The sequence below is a fragment of the Siphateles boraxobius genome, unplaced genomic scaffold, assembly GCF_051911475.1.
Source record: "Siphateles boraxobius isolate OS27281-9 unplaced genomic scaffold, OSU_SipBor_1 61, whole genome shotgun sequence".
NCBI lineage: Eukaryota > Metazoa > Chordata > Actinopteri > Cypriniformes > Leuciscidae > Siphateles > Siphateles boraxobius.
The window spans coordinates 1,322,501-1,338,910 of record NW_027509188.1 but is presented as its reverse complement, the minus strand read 5'-3'; the positions used below and the strand labels follow the sequence as shown (position 1 = coordinate 1,338,910).

At 48.9% G+C, this 16,410-nt stretch overlaps 2 non-coding genes and 1 pseudogene across 2 annotated transcripts; all 3 read left to right on the top strand.

Moving 5' to 3' along the window:
- Positions 1–13,358: 13,358 nt before the first annotated feature.
- On the top strand, positions 13,359–15,221 carry LOC143718670 (18S ribosomal RNA). The gene has a single exon (XR_013196482.1). It is a non-coding gene; the product is annotated as an 18S ribosomal RNA (ribosomal RNA).
- A 314-nt stretch (positions 15,222–15,535) lies between these two features.
- Positions 15,536–15,689, top strand: LOC143718672 (5.8S ribosomal RNA). The gene has a single exon (XR_013196483.1). It is a non-coding gene; the product is annotated as a 5.8S ribosomal RNA (ribosomal RNA).
- Positions 15,690–16,066: 377 nt separating this feature from the next.
- The window catches only part of LOC143718671 (28S ribosomal RNA), a 7,194-nt pseudogene continuing 6,850 nt past the window's right edge, over positions 16,067–16,410 (top strand).

Below are 16,410 nucleotides of genomic sequence, written 5' to 3'. Positions count from 1 at the left end.
AATCCGGGTCTCGTTTCTTGTATGCTCCTCCGACGTCGGGCTCTTGGTAATTCGTCGTCGATGTACATTCATCAATGGAGTTTTGTTCTGGAGAAATATTTATTTTATTATTTATGTCACGGTGTGGGTTTTGTCTTGTCCGTCATGTGATTCCCTGTTTGTCATGTGATCCTACCATGTGTCTTGTCATTTTGTTATTTGTTTGCTTATTGTCCCCAGGTGTTCCTTGTCTTGTTGATGGGTCTCCCCAGGTGTCTCGGATTAACCCCGCCCCCTTGTTATCTTGTTTAGCTTGTCTGCTTGTGTATTTATACCTCTGTGTTTCAGTTGTGGTTTGTTGAAGTTGTTTGCTGTCTTGTCCCTGTCCTGAGTTCCATTGTATTACCTGTTTGTTTTATTAAAGTGCTTGAATTTGGATTCTCTCTCCGCTTCTTCCTTGCTGCATTTTTACAGAACGACCGACCAACAATGAATCCAGCAGCACGTATCTCGCCTGATCGACCGGATCTTCACAGCATGAGCCGGGAGTTCGCTGGACAGATCGCGGCCTTGGCACTGGATAGCCTTGATCTGCTCCAGTACGTCTGGGAGTTTGTTCCTCTTGCTACCTCCTGCTCTCTGGGTGATGAAGCGATAAAGCTGTGTTACCGACTGGGGGCTAAGGAGGTTGACCCGAGGGAGCTCCCCGATCTCTCTGGACTGAACTGGAGAGAGGCAATCTTCAGATATCTGGAGAGCTTCCTCTCGTGGGACACCAGGTTGTTACTGGTCCCATCCAGTACTGAGCCTTCGCCGCTGGTCCCGTCCAGCACTGAGCCTTCGCCGCTGGTCCCGTCCAGCACTGAGCCTTCGCCGCTGGTCCCGTCCAGCACTCAGCCTTCGCCGTTGGTCCCGTCCAGCACTCAGCCTTCGCCGTTGGTCCCGTCCAGCACTCAGCCTTCGCCGCTGGTCCCGTCCAGCACTGAGCCTTCGCAGCTGGTCCCGTCTAGTACTGAGCCTTCGCCGTTATTCCCGTCCAGCACTAAACCGCTGCCGCGGGTCCCGTCCGACCCAGCGCCATCTCAGAGACGGAGGAGGAAGAGGACCCCGCCCCCTTGTTATCTTGTTTAGCTTGTCTGCTTGTGTATTTATACCTCTGTGTTTCAGTTGTGGTTTGTCGGTCGTTGAAGTTGTTTGCAGGTCTTGTCCCTGTCCTAAGTTCCATTTAACTGAAAAATGAGTACTCCGAATCTTTATTAAAAACCAACAGTCTGGGGACTTTAATTTTTTGTTGTTGTCTGTAACTATTTGGCAGACGTGAAATACAAACAAGGTCTCGCAAAGACTGCAATACAATATTTGTTCCTCCATCACGTCCTGGTGTGTACAGTGAATGCATCCTGAAATTATTGTTGTGTGGCTACATAAAAGTTTAAGCATATGTGATGCATTGCTGCAATCGGTCTGACTGGTGTGTGTGTGTGTGTGTGTGTGTGTGTGTGTGTGTGTGTGTGTGTGAAGGGGTTCTTTTTTTAGGCTATAGTCTCTTGCAATTGAACGTGATAGTTACGTTTAATACTTAAAAATGTCATCAAAGCTAAAAATCATATCTAGTCAAACCGCATCACGACATCGCTACAAATACAGTATGAGATTAAAATCAGCGTACATCAATAGGCTTAGACTACGTTACCTTGTTTCAGCGAGTTAAGTGTATTAAGCGAATTAAGTGTGTAATGATCCCACACTTTAGACCATTTCTGCCGTTTATTTACATATTTATTCTCCGCCATCGCGCCACCTAAATTCAAAATATATGCTTCCTGAACAGGTCCGTGTGAATAAACGGTCCGTGTAAAACAATCAAATCCCTGCGCCGCACGTATAGTGCGCGTCATAGGAATTTAACGAGGCTTCGAGGCAGAGTTTTTGCCTCGAGGAATTTTTGTAATCGAGTAACTCGAGGAATCGTTTCAGCCCTAATGAACTTACCTGTTCATATTGTGAGCAGGTCTTCAGAATATGCTCCAAAGGCACAATTTTTGGATCCTCTTTTTGGGAGTTATAAGAGAATCCCACATCTGCTGCACATAACAGTTTTGAACGATGTGTAAAAAGGATGTCGTTCTTTCCAGCGTATAACTGTGAAGGTTTAACTTCAACATTTTCCAGCTTATTGGGTTTCCTAGGAGTTGCATGAATAAATGAGATATAGTTACTCTTCTAGTATACAGTTTAAAGAGCAGTGGCGGCTGGTGAAAATATCTTAGGTGGGGCTGTGTCATATTCGGTCATTTTCAATAGTCTGGTAACCATGGGACCCAGGTCTTTTAGCGTTGTGGAATGCTCTTCGTCAAGACATCCGTCAAGCATCCACCCCTTTCTCCTTCAAAAACCTCTTAAAAACACATTTTTTATCTGAATATTCTTTAGCTCACAATCTTTAAACTCTACCTTGTCATGGATATGTTATTTGCTTGAATCTTTAACCTAACTTTGTAAGTGACCTCTGTATATTACTTTCTGCCCTTGGTATGTCGATCTTTGATGTTGAGGTTTATTTTGTTCAATTCCTTAACCTATCTTTGTAAAGCGACCTTGGGTGTTGGAAATGTTATATAAATAAAAATGTAACACACACAATTTAAAAGAAACTGCAGGATACCAGTGCTCAGTGAAAAGTAATTATTTAATGCCAATATTAAAAGGTTGAGGCATTCTTGCACAAAAACAAACATATTGCACAAACTTCCATTTACATTTGAACCTGAACTCAAACACTTAGTTAATTAGCTGATTAAATAAAAAAGTATTACCTGCAACAATTTTGAGTGTTTTTCAAGAAAATATTCCACAACATTTACAGTAAATAGCAAACGTAGTATTAAAGGGATAATTCACCCAAAAATGAAAATTAGCCCATGATTTACTCACCCTCAACTCATCCTAGGTCAGTGGTTCTCAACCTCTCTTGCAGGGACCCTCTGACAGGACATGTTTTTGTTTTAACCCTGAAATGGCACACCTGATTCAATTAAGTAAAGGCTCAAAGTGTTGCTGACTAATTGAATCAGGTGTGCCATTTCAGGGTGAAAACAAAAACATGTCCTGTCAGGGGGTCCCTGCAGGAGTGGTTGAGAACCACTGTCCTAGGTGTATGACATTCTTTTTTCAGACGAATACAATCGGAGTTACAGGTGAAACCCGAAAAATTTGAATATCGTGCAAAAGTTCATGTTCTTCAGTAATTCATTTACATTTACATTTATTCATTTAGCTGACGTTTTTATCCAAAGCGACTTACAATTGCTATATATGTCAGAGGTCGCACGCCTCTGGAGCAACTAGGGGTTAAGTGTCTTGCTCAGGGACACATTGGTGTCTCACAGTGGATTGGACCCAGGTCTCTCACACCAAAGGCATGTGTCTTATCCACTGCGCCATCACCACCCTTAATTCAAATTAAAAGGTGAAACTAATACATTTAGTATATATAACTATATACATATGCATGACCATACTTTTCAGAACGCCGACATTTCTGTATTTAAAATTCTTTTTTTTATTGATTTCATGTAATAATCTAATTTTATGAGATTTCAAATTTGGGTTTTTCATAAGCTATAAGCCATTATCATCAAAATTATAACTTTTGCACAATCTTTCGAGTTTCACCTGTATATTAAAAAATGTCCTAGCTCTTCCAAGCGTTATAATGGGAGTGAATGGCTGTTTGACTTTGGAAGTCCATTAAAGCGCATCTATTCATGATTAAAGTGCTCCACGTGTCTAATAAAGGCTAATTTTCATTTTTGGGTGAACTATCCCTTTAAGACAAAATTTCTATTTACAAAATTACTATATACAAAGAAACATGTGGTCGGGGCTGCTGTGTGTGTGTGTGTGTGTGTGTGTGTGTGTGTGTGTGTGTGTGTGTGTGTGTGTGTGTGTGTGTGTGTGTGTGCGTGTGTGTGTGTGTGTTTGTGATCATATTTGTACAGGAATTTTGCCCTTCTCTCCTTCTGAGTGGCAAACCTCTCAATGACCCTATTGTTGAAGTCAGGAATTTCCCTGATAAGTTTCTTCTCCATGGAGAGCATCGCTAGAGCATTCAGGCGATCCTGTGCCATGGTGTTTCTCAGGAAGGTCTTAATCCTCTTTAAAGTTGAGAAGCACCTCTCAGACTCAGCTGTTGTCATGGGTGTGGTGATGAGGATCTTGAGAAGACTGACAGTCTCTGTGAAAGTGCTCTGAAGGTTGTTCTCCATGAAAAACTGGTACAGAGGCACTGCACCACTGCAAGCCTTGAACTCGTCACTCTCATAGATGAGGGACAGTTCTGTTTTGAGCTTGGCCTTGTTCAGCACTGGGTATACCTGCACTGTGTCAGGGAACTTCACACAGTGTTGTGGGAACAGCTCTCCATGCAAAAGTGTTGCACTGATGAGGTGCTGGGTGAAGGAGAACCGCTCCTCGGCATGGGTCAGGATAGTATCACATACCTGTAAAAGATTCATCAGCTTAAACTTGCAATAAAGCTATTTTAATGAAAGTGATTCTGACTGAACGAGTCAAGTATGATTACTAAAGGTTTTAACACCATTATTCCTAATTGCACTTTAAACTACGTTTACTTCTCACTAACTCCCAATTGGTTTCCGTTACAAAACGAGGTTTAATTTCAATATATAAACCACATATTTTCGGTCACATGTGATGATTCCTTACGCACTGAATTTCTTTCCAATGAAAACTACTATTATTTTGCTGCTTGTGACTGCTTTTTCATAAACCTGGAATCTACTGAGCTAACAATAATAAGGATACAAATATAAATTGCAGACCACCTGCTCCACCAATCGATCAGTCAGATGTGGCAATATGCCATCCTTAAGGTTTTTTTTTATTACGTAGCTACTTGCCACCACAGGCCAAAAAATCTTTGTAGAGGACACACTGACTGTTATATCTCAACTTACCTCAGTAGCCAGCCTTTGTTGTTCTCCTGTTCCCAGTATCCTCCGTCGCTTTATAGGCTGCTGCTGGTCCGATGCACCGTCCCCACACAGAGAGGGAATAGAGGCCCTGGTCAAAAAAATAAAGTTTAAGTTGATAACCTGCCATCAGACTTCTTTACTCCTACACGTGCACATCCACTGACTCATATACACACATAAGGACTATGTCTAGCCCTGTGAGGTAGGCTACATAATTAAATTTATATCATTGTTCTACTATATTTATGAGCTGGATGCATTCTGATGTGCATTTTTCCTGTGTACCGTATTTTCCGCACTATAAGGCGCACTTAAAAGCCTTTAATTTTCTCAAAAAACGACAGTGCGCCTTATAATCCGGGGCGCCTTATATATGGATCAATTGGATCAATTGGTTAATAACGTCGAATAAATCAGGTTATGTGCCCGCTCACGAGCGCTCACTCTTACTAACAGACATACGAACAGACACACTCTCCCCGGCGCTGCTTGCGTGTCACAGAATGTTCATAAAGCGTTCCCCGTTCACAGTAACCGGGTCGTCTCATTCAAAACAGCCAGCTGTTGCTGTCAGCGAGCCGCCGCACATGAATACTCATACGAGTCACGCTGCGAATGTAAGTTACGTGCCCGCCCCAGCGCGCTCACGCTTACTAATAAACGCCCCGCTTCCGGCGCCGCGCACTCACTACATTGCCTTTTAGCACATCTAGTGGATGCATAACGCAAACCCAGTCAAACGTTTGACTGCAGTATCTTATGCGGCTTACAATCCGGTGCGCCCTATATACAGTAAATGTTCAAAATAGGTCATTCATTTAAGGTGCACCTTATAATCCGGTGCGCCTTATAGTGCGGAAAATACGGTAATAGTCTAAATGACAATAAAGTTAATCCTTAATAACAACTAGGCCTCTGCTTGAAATTGACCTGGTAGACACCAGAATAAGCCTGTTGTTAGAAACTGTGTTTGATAACTACTGATAACATACATTATTATCCAAATCTAATGGTCTCTTTGCTTTTAAAATACTAAAACACATATAATTGTAATGGGCTCTATGATAATCATCCACTTGGATGACTAGGCACATTTAGACACACAGCTGGAAATAAGCAAAACACATTTCTAAAAACAAAAGATTTATCAGCCAATAGTAAATACAGTTATTTACCTGATCGTTTGCATGCTGTCTGTGAACCTCTGGACAAGTGCTTTAATGAAGACAGGGTCGATGTTCCTTTTCTGCAGCTGGTTTAAAAGCATGTCCACGTGTGGCATGATCTTGTGGAACAGTGCCAGAAAAAAACAGAAAGCCTCTTCTTCAAGCATACTCAAAAAGCCCCCAGCCTCTCTGACAGTATAGTAATCTAGTCAGCCAATGTGAAGGTTGCGTCTTTCGAAGGACCCAGCCTACCCCGCCTTCGAAGGACGCTCCGAGTCTAGCCTTCGTATGATCTGCGCCACCAGGTGTTCCCCATTATGCTGTCGCCTAGCAACGCTGTGACTGGAGAGCTGCCATCCTACAAGGCATTACTTGGATCAATTAGAATAATAAAATGGAGCAAGACCTCATCATTTTTATTTTTATCTTTAATGTTTTATTGGAGGAGATGATGGGGATGTTTCGTCCCCGGCGCCGCCGTGTGATGTATCTCCGGCTTGGTCAAGACCATGACCAGGTAAGGTAATCTGGGTTGTTGCATCCCAATTAAGTTGCGTCCTTAATTGCTGCAGTACACTTTAAAATGTACATAAGTATTGGGTGTACTTGAGTAATCTAACGATACTTATGAAAATACAAAATACACATAAAGCTGTTCAAATGTTCATTTATAGCCAACCTTACGAAGATGCGATTTTTATGGAGTTTACTCTCTTGATTATGTTGATCTTATTTAGCCATGTTTCCAACGTGTTTTGTTTTAACGCAGTTAAGCATAAAACACAAAAAAATAAATAAATAAAGTGAAATATACCTATTTTTGTAAACAATCCTGCAACGACACTCCCGCTCACATTCGGATGCAGCCTTTGACATGGGACGCATCTGTAGTTAGCAACAATTCCTTAATATTGTGAAAATAAATAATTTTTAAAAATAAGATGTGGGTGACTGTATAAGCAAGTAGTACATTCGTTAAGTATTCACGTATAAATGTGAAGTAATGAGTTTTTTTTTATCTCACACAGGACAGCAACACTGCAAAAACATCTTTTAATATGATGCAGTGTTGTATAGTAAACTACTTAACAGTAAAGTACTTTAAATATAACGCCCTTCAACATATTCAGAATTAACATGCAACATACACATAGTGCAGCAGTAATATTAATGCAACAACATCATATCTAAAAACCCTGACGAGGGTTTTTTATGCAGAATACATTTACTTTTACTCGTGATATCTTAAGTACAAGTATTCAAGATAACACTTGTACATAAGTAAGGTTTTAAATGTAACTAGTAATATTTCCCCAATGTGCCATTAATAGCCTACTTACTAAAAGTACTTTACTAAAACTGTTTTGTTTGTTTCCGTAAATCAGACCAGATCCCTGTACTGCGGGATAAACCTGAGAGTGCCCATGCTGGACAGGTTTTTTAATGATATGGACACACGACCTCATTGTCGGTTGAGCAGGGAGGCCCTGAGAGTTCTGCTGGACCTGTTGAGGACTGAACGGCAACACGGATGGACAATAGAGACAAATAGGAGGAAGTGGCCATTCGCCACCAAGTCATTCACTTCCCCAACACCCCAGAGGACCTGGAGGCAGTTTGCCGTGGGTTTGCAGGGCTGGCCAGACACCGAGCTTTCTTGAAAGCTGCAGGAGCAATCGACGGCTGCCATGTCCGCATCAAGCCTCCAAGCGGCCCTGATGGTCAGTGCTACAGGAACAGGAAACTGTTCCCATCCATAATCCTGCAGGCTCTTTGTGACCATCAGGGCCGCTTCATTGACACCTACGTGGGCTGGCCCGGGTCAGTGCATGCCGCACGAGTGCTCCGGTACAGCCCACTGTACAGGAGGTCAGTGTACCCTCCTCCAGGAGGAGATTATTGAGCGTGCTTTTGGGATGATAAAGACCAGGTTCAGGGCCATCTTCCTGAAAGCGCTGGAGGTGCACCACACCTTTGTACCTCATGTAAGTGAATTGAAAATAAATTTGCAAAAAAACATAAAATTAATGAACTTCTTTTTTTCCAGACCATATAATTTTTTGTTTTGTTTTATCATTTCAGGTCATTACAGCCTGTGCCATCCTCCACAACATCTGCCTTGGGGTTGGTGACATCATGGCCCCGGAGGATGAGCACGAGGAGGATGATGCAGAGGATGAGGGGGAGCATGTTTCGGAGACAGTCAGCGGTGATCCCTGGTGAGACCAGTTGTCTGCAGAGGTTTCTGCCCTGGAGGAGGTTCCCATTGACCACGACTACTTGTAATAGGCAAGCCAGAGAACCGTAAAGCTATAATGCCCAAGACTAAAAACGAATGCCCATAGAATGGGTTTACATGTTGAAATATTTTACGCTTTGATTTGAGGATGTGAGTTAATTTTTTTTCTTCTTCTTTTTAAAATTATCTCAGTGAGATTGCAGTCGTTGATTGAGTCAGCCCTGCAAACATGTTGGTAGACAATGCAGTGGACAGTGGAAATATGCAGTCAAACACTCTGGAGACCATCCTAGATGATGTCCCACCGGCAGAGAGGCCTTACCAGGGTCTCTATTGTGGAGCCCACCCAGGTCCAGCAGCACCACCAGGGTCTCCCTGCTCAGCTGAAGTCTTGTTTTATGTACTGTTAATTAAAATTAGTTATGTTCTAAATAGTTTATGTATGTAATAGTAGTTTATGTAGTTTATGTTAACATTTATGTATATAATTATTTTAATTTTCAAATGTTATGACAAAAAATTGTATTGAATTTTTTTTTCTGAAATTGCACCTGTCATTAAAAAAAGTAACAATGTCCAGACCTATTTCTTTTTATTTCATATCCCAACACATCAAGTTAATTGTTAAAAATAAGCAATGCACAGAAATGGAGCAAAAAGAATGTTTAATATCTCATTTAAATAAACTGATTTAAAAATAAATGAAATACCTAATTTTATTTAACTTAGTTTACAAAAATAAACTGTACAGAACTTAAGTTTCCTCTTTAAAAAAAAAAAAAAAAAAAATACTGCTTCTCCACCATCCGCTCAAGAAGAGCAAACAGCCTGTCCATTCTCTCCCTGTGCTCTCGAGCTCTCCTCTCCTCTGTCTCCCTTTGCAGAGCCATGTCTTCTCTAATTAAACTTAACGGTAACACTTTCTTTTACGACCCGCAAACAACTGGGTAAGTACACTGAAATTACGGTGTACGTTTCTGTAATTATAGTGTACTTCCGTGTAGGTATAAGGGAACAATATGTTAAGTTTGGGGTAATAAGGGGGTAACAAGCAGATCTACAACCTGCAAATAAATTCGTAAGTACACTGAAATTACGATGTACGTTTCTGTAATTATAGTGTACTTCCGTGTAGGTATAAGGGAACAATATGTTAAGTTTGGGGTAATAAGGGGGTAACAAGCAGATATACAAGCAAATTATTTAATTATTTAAAAAATAACAGGTACCTATTCTTTTAATATATTCCAGGCAAAAATTGTACGTGTGTTGTTTATAAAATGTATCACATTTCTGGCTAAATATGTTCTTGTGCAATGTTACATGGTAATTTGACGTCTGTGGGATGAAAATTAAATTTATTGGCTTTTCTTACTAGATTACTTAATGCTAAGTCAAAATAATTAGTTTCTATGATTTTAATTTAGACAGTACCATGTGGTAATTAGTACTTACCTTATCCCATTGAATTGCAACAACACTTAAATGTCAGGGCAAATATACTGTGTAATTAAAACTTTTGTTGTTGTTGTTTTGTTTTCTTGATAACAGTACCGTTCTCTGTAATTACAGTGCAAATAGTGTTGTTTCGTATTGCTACATAGCAAGTGGTGGCTTGTTACCCCCTTGTTCTGTGTAGTTACAGGGTAAGTTTAACTCCTGCGGGCTGTAAATTAAAGTGGTGGCTTGTTACCCCCTTGTTCTGTGTAGTTACAGGGTAAGTTTAACTCCTGCGGGCTGTAAATTAAAGTGGTGGCTTGTTACCCCCTTGTTCTGTGTAGTTACAGGGTAAGTTTAACTCCTGCGGGCTGTAAATTAAAGTGGTGGCTTGTTACCCCCTTGTTCTGTGTAGTTACAGGGTAAGTGTAACTCCTGCGGGCTGTAAATTAAAGTGGTGCTCTGCTTGGGTATAAAAATCCAGATTACACAGTGCGCACGGTGGAGGGAACCAGGGAAACCCAAAACCTAAGTCGATTCCGGGGCACCAGTGGCGCGGTTTTTTTGGAGGCCCGGGTTGGCCAGGAAAATGACGGCTGCTGGTTTTCTTCTCTAAGTGCATCCCAGGAAGGGTGCAGACTTCCTGGGCACTAATCAAGCTCCCCTCCGGGGAAAGCAGGCCGCGTCGACCTCGGGAGACTCAGATGGCCCGTCTGAAAACGGATGTCCGCAGCGGTGGCGTCGGGAGCGTCGTCAGGCTTTGACGGTTGGCGGGGTTTCGTTGGGGGCCCCCCATCACGGCACAGAGCCTGACTTCGCCCCGCGCCTCCCACCCGCTTTGAAAAGCACCCTTCCCCGTTACGGCCTCGATCCAGAGGCCTACCACCCCCCACCCTCACGGCGGACGGTTCCTCACGCGCCCTATGAGCGGCCGTGCCGCCTCGAGCCCAGGCCCGAGCGGAGCGAGACCCGTGTGTAGGAAACCCGCGCGTCGCAGGTTCATCCGTCCCGGGGCTCCTCGGTTGATCCCGGGGTAAAACAAAAACCATATGCTTGTCGAACCGTCGGTCTGGGTAAACGGCAAAACGACTCCAGGGGCTTGAGACACCCCTGGAGCGACGGAGGAAGGTGCACCTCCGAAAGAAAAATGAAATTACGGACAGTGTCCGATCGAATGAGGTCCACGGAACAGAGAACCGTGGTGGTCAGACCGGGTGGGGAAACGGTCTGGCTCAGCCCAGATAAAATGCACTCTGTGCGGGCGAGACTTCCAGTAAACGCGGGGGCTGGTTTGGACACCCAGACTCACCGCCGGTGCCCTGGGCGTGCATCCAGTGTGTGAAGGTGCACCGTCCTGGGCGAGCAGAGGGTGAAAGACACACAACACTCCCCGTAAGAAAATGGACAGTGTCCAAGATCTTGCATGCAAACAAGAGCCCTGTGCTCGCAGACCCGACCGTGGCCTGCTCAAAGTCAGATCCGTACGCTTGATGGCGCTCCTGCTGGAGTAAAGACGGTCCGAACACGGACGCTAGGGGTGATGTAGAGGAGGTGGGGGACCGTCGCCACACTCTTCTCGGACAAGGTTAACGGAAGACGGGCGCCTCCGGGTTGCCTGGGGCCCGGAGGGGCGCACCCTCTCCTTCGGGCCGTCACTGTCAGGGTTGCCTGGTCGATTGGAACTTTGGACGCGCCTGGGGACGGCCCCTGCCCGGTCGCAAGACCGCTTTGGGCAGCTTGCTCCTCCCCGCTCTGCGCGTCGACGCTAGACGCGGCCTCCCTCCGGGGAAAGCAGGCCGTGTCGACTCTCGGGAGACTCAGATGGCCCGTCTGAAACGAATGTCCGCGACGGCGGCGGCGGACGCGGGCGCGTGGGTTTCGGAATCGGACGGTCGGGGTGGCCGACACCCCCCGGTCCAGTCTTCGAGCCCGACCTTCGCCCCGCTCCTCCCCGCCCGAAAAGCACCTTTCCCGGTTACGGCCTTGATCCAGAGGCCTCCCACCCTGGCCCCGCCTGACGGACGGTTCCTCACGCGCCCTATGAGCGGCCGTGCCGCCTCGAGCCCCAGGGCCGAGCGGAGCGAGACCCGTGTGTAGGAAACCCGCGCGTGGTGTTTCGCCGTCCGGGGCTCCTCGGTCGATCCTGAGGTAGAAAAAAAACCATACGCTTGTCGGTCTGGGTAAAGGGCGAAACGACTCCGGGGACTTGACTCACCCCTGGAGCGACGGAGGAAGGTGCACCTCCGAAAACTTTTTGAAAACGGACACCGTCCGTTGCAGACGAACGAGATTCCCACAACGACCTACCTCCCTGGAAGACTCCCAGGGAGAGTGCCTCGGGTTCGGGCACGGTCAAATCCGTCCGCGTGACGGAGCTCCCGTCGGAGCGACGTCGGTCCTAAAACGGACCTTGGGGGTTTTGTCAAGGAGGGCGACAAACGCTCCCGCTCGGACAAGGTGACGGAGGGCGGGCGCCCACGGAGGAAAGTGCGGAGGAAAAAAAAACGGACAGAGTCCAAAACGGTGCGGTCCACCCAGATTCCCACGTACGCGAGACTCTCCGGCTGGCAACCGGGGAGAGTGCCTAGGTGTCGGGCACGTACGAATCCGTCGGCGGTGACGGAGCTCCGGTCGGAGCAAAGACGGTCCTAAAACGGCCCTTCGGGGTTTTGTCGAGGAGGGGACAAGCGCCCTGCTCGGACAAGGTGAGAGAAGGCGGGCGGCCCGCGGAAGGCGCCCCGGAGGCAGGCGATCCTCCTAAAGAAACGGACAGAGTCCGAAACGGTGCGGTTCACCCGGGTCACCACGTACACGAGTCTCCCCGGCTGGCGACCGGGGAGAGTGCCTCTGTGTCGGGCACGTGAGAATCCGTCCGCGGCGACGGAGCTCCCGTCGGAGCAAAGACGGTCCTAAAACGGCCCTTCGGGGTTTTGTCGAGGAGGGGACAACGGCCCCGCTCGGACAAGGTATCGGAGAAAAGGCAACGGACGAGAAAAAAATGGGCGCCTCCGGGTTGCCCGGGGTCCGGAGGAGCGCTCCCCCTCCTCCGGGCCGGCACTTTCGGGGTAGCCTGGTCGATTGGAACTTTGGACGCGCCTGGGGACGGCCCCTGCCCGGTCGCGAGACCGCTTTGGGCAGCTTGCTCCTCCCCGCTCTGCGCGTCGACGCTAGACGCGGCCTCCCTCCGGGGAAAGCAGGCCGCGTCGACCTCGGGAGACTCAGATGGCCCGTCTGAAACGAATGTCCGCGACGGCGGCGGCGGACGCGGGCGCGTGGGTTTCGGAATAGGACGGTCGGGGTGGCCGACACCCCCCGGTCCAGTCTTCGAGACCGACCTACGCCTCGCTCCTCCCCGCCCGAAAAGCACCCTTCCCGGTTACGGCCTCGACCCAGCGGCCACAAACCCCCCACCTCTGCCGAGGAGGAGGGTTCCGCACGCGCCCTATGAGCGGCCGCGCCGTCCTCGGGCCCCAGGCCACGAGCGGAGCGAGACCCGTGTGTAGGAAGCCAGCGTGTCGCGGTTCTCCTTCCAAGGCGGCTTACCTGGTTGATCCTGCCAGTAGCATATGCTTGTCTCAAAGATTAAGCCATGCAGGTCTAAGTGCACACGGTCGGTACAGTGAAACTGCGAATGGGTCATTAAATCAGTTATGGTTCCTTTGATCGCTCCACCCGCTACTTGGATAACTGTGGCAATTCCAGAGCTAATACATGCAAACGAGCGCCGACCCGGCTCCCCTCGGGGGGTCGGGGACGCGTGCATTTATCAGATCCAAAACCCATCCGGGTGCGGCTCCGGCCGCCCCGGCCGCTTTGGTGACTCTAAATAACCTCGGGCCGATCGCGCGCCCTCCGCGGCGGCGACGACTCATTCGAATGTCTGCCCTATCAACTTTCGATGGTACATTCGGCGCCTACCATGGTGACCACGGGTAACGGGGAATCAGGGTTCGATTCCGGAGAGGGAGCCTGAGAAACGGCTACCACATCCAAGGAAGGCAGCAGGCGCGCAAATTACCCATTTCCGACACGGAGAGGTAGTGACGAAAAATAACAATACAGGTCTCTTTCGAGGCCCTGTAATTGGAATGAGCGTATCCTAAACCCATGGGCGAGGACCCATTGGAGGGCAAGTCTGGTGCCAGCAGCCGTGGTAATTCCAGCTCCAATAGCGTATACTAAAGTTGCTGCAGTTAAAAAGCTCGTAGTTGGATCTCGGGAGCGGGCCGGCGGTCCGCCGCAAGGCGAGCCACTGCCTGTCCCGGACCCCTGCCTCACGGCGCCCCCCGGATGCCCTTAACTGGGTGTCCGGTCCTCGGGGCCCGAAGCGTTTACTTTGAAAAAATTAGAGTGTTCAAAGCAGGCCGCCCGTCGCCGCTGAATACCGCAGCTAGGAATAATGGAATAGGACTCCGGTTCTATTTTGTGGGTTTCTGGAACCCGGGGCCATGATTGAGAGGGACGGCCGGGGGCATTCGTATTGCGCCGCTAGAGGTGAAATTCTTGGACCGGCGCAAGACGGACGAGAGCGAAAGCATTTGCCAAGAATGTTTTCATTAATCAAGAACGAAAGTCGGAGGTTCGAAGGCGATCAGATACCGTCGTAGTTCCGACCGTAAACAATGCCGACCCGCGATCCGGCGGCGTTATTCCCATGACCCGCCGGGCAGCGTGCGGGAATCCACGAGTCTTTGGGTTCCGGGGGGAGTATGGTTGCAAAGCTGAAACTTAAAGGAATTGACGGAAGGGCACCACCAGGAGTGGAGCCTGCGGCTTAATTTGACTCAACACGGGAAAGCTCACCCGGCCCGGACACGGAAAGGATTGACAGATTGATAGCTCTTTCTCGATTCTGTGGGTGGTGGTGCATGGCCGTTCTTAGTTGGTGGAGCGATTTGTCTGGTTCATTCCGATAACGAACGAGACTCCGGCATGCTAACTAGTTACGCGGCCCCGAGCGGTCGGCGTCCAACTTCTTAGAGGGACAAGTGGCGTTCAGCCACGCGAGATGGAGCAATAACAGGTCTGTGATGCCCTAAGATGTCCGGGGCTGCACGCGCGCCACAATGGGCGGATCAGCGTGTGCCTACCCTGCGCTGAGAGGCGCGGGTAACCTGCTGAACCCCGCTCGTGATCGGGACTGGGGATTGAAACTGTTTCCCATCAACGAGGAATTCCCAGTAAGCGCGGGTCATAAGCTTGCGTTGATTAAGTCCCTGCCCTTTGTACACACCGCCCGTCGCTACTACCGATTGGGTGGTTTAGTGAGGTCCTTGGATCGGCCCCGCCGGAGCTCCTCGCTGGGTTCTGGCGGAGCGTCGAGAAGACGATCAAACTTGACCATCTAGAGATAGTAAAAGTCGTAACAAGGTTTCCGTAGGTGAACCTGCGTAAGGATCATTACAGGTCTCCGGGCCTCCTAGTCCCAGGAAAACAAAACCAAATGCCTCGGGTCCGCTCCAGGGCGGACCTGAAACCACCCTTTGGTGAAAAACAAAAGTGGCGAGAGTTGCAACCCAGACGGGTACCCGTAGGCTCTCTGGTATCCCCCCTCCTCGGGGGGGGGGGGGAAGGGGACCGTGGGTTTAAAGACCTCCTCCCTCGCCCCGACAGGTGGGGAGGGGGCGCCCGTCCGGGGCTCGCCACACCCATTTTTTTTCCACACCATGCCTCGGTTTGTGTTGGTCGGCCTCGAAAAACAAAACACTCAAGTGTACAACTCTTAGCGGTGGATCACTCGGCTCGTGAGTCGATGAAGAACGCAGCCAGCTGCGAGAACTAATGTGAATTGCAGGACACATTGATCATCGACACTTCGAACGCACTTTGCGGCCCCGGGTTCCTCCCGGGGCTACGTCTGTCTGAGGGTTGCTTTGCTATCGATCGGGACCTCCGGGCCCCGCGGCTGGAGCGTCGTAGGCCCCCCCGCCTCCGTCCTCCTAAACGCAGACCGTCCCGTCTCCCCTCCCTCCTTTCGGGGAGAGGCTCCCGTCTTCCCCCCGGGGAAGGGCGGCGCCTCGTCGCTCCGAGGTCCTGGGCGTCCTCCTCCGCGGCTGCCGGTGCTTCAAAACCACCGCTGCCCGCGCGAGGGGGGGTTCGCCCGCTCGGTTCGGCGGACGTCGTCGTGGGGGTCTCGCTCGTACCCTCTGGAGGGAGTCGGGATCGCAGGCGGGGCGTGGGACGACCCTAGGTCGCCGGCCAGTCCCCCCCCCCCCCCCGGGGGCGGCCGCTTCCAAAAAACCCAGCTTCGACCTCAGATCAGGCGAGACGACCCGCTGAATTTAAGCATATTACTAAGCGGAGGAAAAGAAACTAACAAGGATTCCCTCAGTAGCGGCGAGCGAAGAGGGAAGAGCCCAGCGCCGAATCCCCGTCCCCTCAGCCGGGGCGAGGGAATTGTGGCGTACGGAAGACCGCTCTCCCGGCGCGGGCCGGGGGTCTAAGTCCTTCTGATGGAGGCTTAGCCCGTGGACGGTGTGAGGCCGGTAAAGGCCCCCGCCCCGCCGGGGTACGGTTCTTCTCGGAGTCGGGTTGCTTGGGAATGCAGCCCAAAGCGGGTGGTAAACTCCATCCAAGGCTAAATACCGTCACG